General features: G+C 35.8%; 1 pseudogene; it reads right to left on the reverse strand.

The window, feature by feature from the left end:
- Positions 1 to 621: 621 nt before the first annotated feature.
- On the reverse strand, positions 622 to 2,839 carry LOC148950432 (uncharacterized; annotated as a pseudogene).
- Positions 2,840 to 7,480: the final 4,641 nt, after the last annotated feature.

Consider the following 7,480-nt stretch of genomic DNA (forward strand, 5'->3'; position numbering starts at 1 on the left):
CCACTCTGGCATAAGTGGTAATCATCAGGTTGATGAAATAGCAAAAAATGCTATAAATATTGACCAGCCAAGTGGGAGACCCATCCCAATTAGAGATATTTACCAATGAAGGCTATCAGAAATTACTTTTAATAAGATTAATCCTATCCTTTCCCCTTTTCCCAATAAGTATCTTTCTAAAATTTATCATAGAATTTGTTCTGAAACAAATGGACTAAATTTCCTTGCATTCTCATATAAGCTTTCTAATTCAAGTGGTTCAATTCCCCTGTCCCCTCTTTGCAGGCATTGTAATATGAATAATGAAACAATTGACCATTGCCTATTTGAATGTAATATGCTGACGTCTGCACAACATACCTTGCTTTCTAAACTGTTAAAATACTTCAAACACCACAAAATACCACTATCAGCCAAGAGCCTAGCCAACTATACCTGCACACAGAGTATAGAAATCAACATCTATCAACTTATATTTGAACTCCTAGAGTCAAAAGATCTGCTTAAAGATATCTGAATATATCTAATAAATATGAGGCAATCAAGCCAGTAGCTCTGTAGCCCACAGAGTGAAGCAAAAGGAAAAGGGCTAAATAGTTTTACTGAAAAGCCCGCCTGCTGTTAAATAGAAGAAGAAGACATGGTTATGATGTCTATTGATATTAGTGTTAGTCCAGAATCTGATAATACACGGTCAACTTCATTTTTCAAGTAATTCATTGTATTGACTGTCCTTGAAATTTTCTTGGAAATTGCTTCAATTTTGTCTTTTTGGTAGCTAGCTTTGCTTGCTTGTATTTTCTGGACATGTAGTGTGGTGTTCATTGCTGTATTCAATTTTTTTTTACATTTTCTCTTAATATGTTTAAGTCTTCATCGGTTGATAACCCAAAGAATTGTAAGGCAAGTTCACCAATGACTGGTATTAAGCTTGTGGACCTTTGATATCTGCTTTTTCTGAAGAAGACTTCAAATATTCTTGTTGTGCTTTGCTTGAGTTTTTGTATTTCAGCATTAAATAGTTCAAATAAGGTTTGCAACCTTTGTCTGTACAATATTAAGAAGGTTTGATGATTTGATAATTTTAGAGCGTTTTTCTTGGTTAATTCTGGGAGTACTTCCAAAATATCTTCTGTAGGTTTGTCAGCTGCCAGTCGTGTGCAAATTTTCTTTCCATCAATAGTCCAACATTCTCTTGGATAATCATCATCATTATCCTTGCCATTTTTATTTTCTTTGATATATTTTTGTCCACTATAATCATTTTCGATGATTGGGATTCTCATTCGTAGTCCAGTATTCTTATTCATTGAAGATTTCCAGACCCACCTGGTGGTTTGGGTTAACTGTCTAATTGTTATGTAATTCTCATTTGGATATATCTGTTTGGGGAGGGAATTGGTTGTTGTTTCAGAGATTGATGTTTTTAATTTTGTAGGTTCTGGTGCAATAGTTATTATTTTTCTTGTAGGTTCTGGGGTGGTGGTTATTACTTTCTTTGTTGTGACATTTAAGATCATTGTGGTTTTGTTATCTCCAGTTATATTTATTGTTGGATTTATTTTTCTACAAAAATATTGACATTTAAATTTATGTATTGGCTTACTGACATTGTTCATAGAATTTGTAGAAATTTCTATTTCTTCGGTGCCTTTTATTATTTCTGGTATTTTTCTTCCTTTTAACACTTCATTTGTCTTTACTGTGGTTATTTGAATTGGGGGTGAAGTGGCTTTTGATGTATCCTTAAGAGTTAATTGAATTGGAGTTGAAGTGGCTTTTGATGTATCCTTAGGGGTTGCATCTGCTTCAATTTGGGTTGATTGAGTGTTTATTACCTCAGATTTAGATGTACTGGACTGCATAGTATCTTGGGGATTTGTTGTGACCTTAGTGTTTATTTTAGGAATTGATAGGTCATCATAGATTTTTACTAAGACTTTTTTGTTCCATGCATTAGGTCCCTTGAGAAAATTCCATGTATTTGGTATTTCATTTATTAATGCATAGTTTCCATCATAAAACTTCCTTTCTTTTGCAGGGGGTTGAATTGGAACCTTTGAGTTTTGATGTAGTTCTTTAGCATGTTAGGAGGAGGGGTGATCCTTTATTGATCTTTATCGTATGTTCCCTTTTGTGCTTATTTCCATGGCTTTATCTATTTCAGCCATTTTCTTATCAAAGTCATCTATTAGATTTTTTTATTTCAAGTTCGGGGGTATGTGACTTGATATATACTCTCTTTTTTTTTTAAAACTTTTATTGTCTTGTAATCCTTTTTCTGATCTTAGAAATTGAACGATTGAATTCTTTAGTTCATTTGTATTTCTTTCCAGTCTCATTACTTGGAGAAATAAGGTCTCACAGAGTTATGAATCTAGTTTCATGAATACTTTCCATGCATTATGTCTGGCTAGAAGTGAATTTTCATGCTTGAAAATTAATCCATGTTTTATTATGTCCTGAGTTTTTATATGTAGAATAAAAATGCTCATCATTATCGATTTGATCATCATTTTGGTCTCTAAAATCAATGTTAATATTAGTTATGTATGTTAATAAGAATTACTTATTTGACCTTCATTTGAAAAATTCGATGGTAAATATTGCTTTGTTTGCACCATGCCTATTGATTTTTTCTTGATATAGAATTACAGTGTCTTTTGGAGTTTAGGAGTAATCAGAGTACTGGCATTATTAATTATCATTTGTTTAAATTGTTAGCTAGCATACTCAACAATGTTTAGTTAATGTCCAAATTTGATTACACATTTACTAGGACTAATGTTTTTATTGATTGTCTATGCTATACTAAATTGTTTTATAAGGGTAAGCTAAAGCACTTCATGTATTAAGGTTAGTTGGCGCAATTCCATTAGGCATCTTTTAGGTTTTTCTTACCTTAAATTACCTTAAATCACAGCTTGGAGTGAAATAAGGACTTTTGATCCTGTTGAATCACTCCTTGTGATGACTGTTGTAGTTGGTTAAGTTCTGGTGGAAGATTCTGGTGCTTCCCAGTCAAACTTCCATGGTGTATCTTTCCACTCAGCATCCAGATGGCATTTGAAAGCATCTGTTGATTCAGCAGCAACAGTGTCCTCCTTGAGGTTATTCCAGAGGTTCTCAATCCAATTCGAGAAGAAATTGCATCTTGCTCCAGTTGTAGCGTGATGTTTGCGGATTTGTCTAGGGTGTCCTCGTGTTTTGTGGGAGGTCTCGATCTCCAGGATCTCATTTTCTTGATTGGTTGTGAGGAGTTTGTGCACCTGGATCATGTCTCCACATTTCTGTCTGTATACTAAGGAGGGGAGGTTGAGTTCCTTTAGCCGTTCACTGTATGTCTTGTTTTCCATGCCGGCAATCATCTTAGTGGCCCTTTGTTGGATTTGCTCAAGAACTGCCTTGTCCTTTTTGAATCGAGGGGTGGCCAGTATTATCCCCACCTCCAGTCTTGGTCATACTAATCCTTTGTAGAGTTTGGTGATTACGTGTTTACTCCTGCTGGTGATGCTGTGTTTGATGATGCCTAGGGCTCTACTAGCATTGGCTGAGATTTTCTGTGAGTGGGAGCTGAATTTCAACTGGGACTCAACGATGACGCCAAGGTCACTCTCCTCCTGGACAGGCTCAATTGTGTGGTGACTTCCAGAATTTTGGGTCATGAGGTACTGATGTTTGGGGTTTTTGTGTCCAAAGTGTATGACCTTGCATTTTTCTGCTTTGAATTCCAGCAGCCATCTTTTGACCCAGGAGCACATGTGGTTGAGATCAGTTTGGAGGGATTGGATGGAAGAAGAGGTGTTGGCAGGACCTATGAGTTTTGAATCATCCGCATATAGGGTCGTTTTGTTGCTGGTGATGAGGGGTAGCTCATTTATGTAGATGTTGAACAGGGTGGGGCCCAGGACGCTGCCCTGGGGAACCCCACTAGTGACTTTGATTTCGTCAGAAAGGACATGGCTGTTTGGTCCGGTTATCACTTTCACTTTCTGTGTTCTGTCCCTCAGAAAGTCCTCTGTCCAACTGACCACTTGTGGACTAACAGATAGAGTAAGTAACCTGTGAATGAGGTATCGGTGACAAACCTTGTCAAATGCTTTGGCTAGGTCCAACAATGTTATATCCACAGGTAATCCTCTCTCTAGTAGGTCAGTTACAAGACTATATGACTCAAGAAGGTTTGTGTCCACCGATCTCTTTGAGCAAAAACCATGCTGACTACTGCTGTTAAGTGAGTTGGCCTCAAGATGGTTAATGATATGCTAGTTTATGATTCTCTCCATGACCTTGCATGCCACACATGTAAGTCTGATAGGTCTGTAGTTTGCTGCAGAAGTTTTGCTACCCTTCTTGTGAATTGGGATGACTATTCCCTTCTTCCAGTCCCCTGGAAGCTTTCCTTGTGCCAGCAACAGATTGAAAAGTTTTACCAGTGGGGCTGATATTGCAGGGCTTAATTCCTTCATCAGTCATGGGCTGAGACCATCAGGTCCCGTCGATTTATTGGGATCAAGGTCCTTAAACTCTTTGGTTACTTCTTCGATTGTGACTGGTGAGTGTACCATCGGGATGGGAGTGTGAGCCTGTTCTGCTGGTGGGGGGGTTGATTGGGGGTCATCCATGGAGAACACTGAGACAAACTGCTGATTAAGCAGGTTTGCTTTTTCAGAGGGGCAAGAAGATAAAGAGTTGTGGTTTACCAGGTCTGGTACGGTGTGTCTGCCTGGCTTCTTATGGGAGATGTATTTCTAGAATAATTTTGGGTTTTCCTTAATGTTTTTGGCCAGTCGTTCTTTGTAGTTTGGGGTCAGTTTTCTGGTTTCTTTTCTGAGGAGGGTCCTTGCAGTTTTGTACTGCTTGTACATAGCTGTAGTCATTTGTTTCGTGTACTTCTCCCAAAGCTTTCTCTTCCTGTTGTGTAGTTTCTTGATTTTTGGGGTGAGGAAAGGTAGAGTTTTGGGTTTTTTTTTCCATGTTATGCTGGTGTGTTTGGCTTGGCTCTCTAGTAAGGTCTTTTTTAGAGTTAGCCATGAGGCTTCGACATCTTCTGAAATAAGTGTTTCCAGGTTAGCATCTTGTACTAACTGGGTTCAATTTACTCGTTTGGTAACATATCCCCTATGGTGGATATTAGTATTAATTGTAATTAAAATATCTCATACATTAATTGTTAAACATAACTATTTTTTGAATGAATTTGTTTTAGATATACGGGCTAGTAGGCCTATGTCACCTTAATTTATGTTTATATTAGGTTTATGTTTGGTTCATAGGTTCATTAGTTTATAGGCTTGTATATATTTGATAATGTAGTCCATTTTTATCCATTCATTTTCTTTGTAGATTAGTAATTTTACAGCCTATGTAGTTTAACAAGAATGATTTTTGATGGGGCATCGGTCGTTGCCGTTTTTAAAGGACCGTTCATACTGAATTTTACTATTTTTATTTAAATAAATATAATATTCTTTTTTTTGTTTATAGATTATTGAGGTTTTTAATGGTTTAAATTATTTTTTTTTCTATTTAATTTTGTTTAAAATTATAGTATAAACGTATTTTGCAAGATTTAATTTTTTTATTTTGATTGGCTTTGAGTTTAGAAACGGAATTTCTTCGTTTAAATTGACGCCATTTTAAAGTATCAAGGACACCTAAAATGAAAACTAATTCATTAAATTGGTCAAGTGCAAACTTACACAGCCATATACGTCTTAAATTAGTGTGAAAAACCGATAATTCATTTTTTGGGGAGAAAGATCGCCTGTTTACATAATGTATTCAAATACGCAAGTTCGTGGCCAATTTCAAAAATAAAGAACGTGTGCTGTTAAACAGCAGAAAATGACCAAAAAATAAATAAATCAGTATATGGCCTTAGAAAGTGTTGTTTTCTTGTATGTTCTGGTAAAACAGAAATCGGAACCTAGTTCAGCAAAGCTCTTTTCTTTGAAAAATACTTTTTAGGAATGCTTCTTGAAAAGAGCTTGGCTAGACTAGGCCTAATCTTGATGTTACTAGGATTTTTTGCACTCCAGGATCTTTTAACCATGAAGCAGTGTAAAGGTAAACATTAATGATTCTAAAAGAAAGTATCAATATATAGGCTACCCTATTGGTAGTTTTGCAGACCTAATGACTTCCACTGATAGCCTACCTTATGTAGGCTAAGGTAAGACACCTCTGTAGGCTGTGTGATTTGCTTGAATATTTTGATATAAATCTACCTCATAGTTACTATATAATAGTAGCATATACCTTTTATGCTTTTTTTATATTACAAATACAAATTACTTGGGTGAGCACTGTTTGACTAGGCCTATTAAAGTCATTGGTTCTTTATACTTTAAGCAACAAATATTGTCATTTACTCTTATATACAAAACACTATAAAATCAAAACAATAGGCAATATTGTGTTTCCTTTAAACATGGAGAATGATATAAAGTCTTCATGATATAATGACTTTTTAAACATCAAATTATTATAGAGAAACATGAATAAAGTTATACAGAATGCTTTTTGGTTTTCTTATTTAATATATGATCCACTAAAATGTCATACAAAAGAAATTACATTACCCCACTGATGCATAGAGAAAACAACAAAGTCATACAGATGGCTTTTCATAGTTCCAATTGCAGTTCAGGCAACTTGGTGGTCACATATCAATCCTAAAACTTACTCAACCTACCTGAGAATTTATGTGGCCAGGAAAATTAGGCTTAGGATGCTTGTTCATCAGCAAGTTCCATAGAGATTATCTGTTGTGAGTCAGCCCAAAAATCTTAGTCATCTCTATTGTAATTCAAGTAGACTTTCCAAGTAGGCTTGTCTGCCTAGAGTCTAAGGCATTTTGACCAAGTTTTAGGATTAACATTACCACTAAGTCACCTGGACTTGCAGTCCTCAGTCAGAAAACCCAATCTATAAGCCAAGACAGTTACACTAAAACAAAATTAATTGAAAATTGGTTGACTGAAAAGTTGCCTGGCCTTGTGTGCAAACAAGTGGCATAGGGTCTACCTGCCTAAAGTCTTAGACAGGCAACCCAGTTTATAAGCTCAGACAGTTACACTAACACAAAATTCATTCAAAATTGGTTGACTCAACAAGTTGCCTGGATTTGCAGGTGAACCAGTGACATAAGGTCTGCCTGCCTATAGTCTCAGGCAAGGGCAGCTGAATTTTAGGACTAACATATGAACATCAAATTGCCTGGACTCACAGGCAAACCAGCAACAATAATAATAATCAATTGAATTTTCAGAACATATATCCTATAGGCCTTCAAAAAATTATGGGTATTCATTAATGACAAGGATGTCACACTGTTATACTAAAGCAATGCAGGAAAAGAAGGTACTGTTCTAATATCTGGGGAACATGTGAGAAGTGAAGTTTGGTTAATGCTAGTGAAATAAAACAAAATAGGATAAAAATAGAATAGTTTAAAACAAATTTTGGCTGTATATTT

Source organism: Artemia sp. Qi Xiang Cuo, chromosome 7, assembly GCF_049724085.1.
Source record: "Artemia sp. Qi Xiang Cuo chromosome 7, ASM4972408v1, whole genome shotgun sequence".
NCBI classification, from domain to species: domain Eukaryota; kingdom Metazoa; phylum Arthropoda; class Branchiopoda; order Anostraca; family Artemiidae; genus Artemia; species Artemia sp. Qi Xiang Cuo.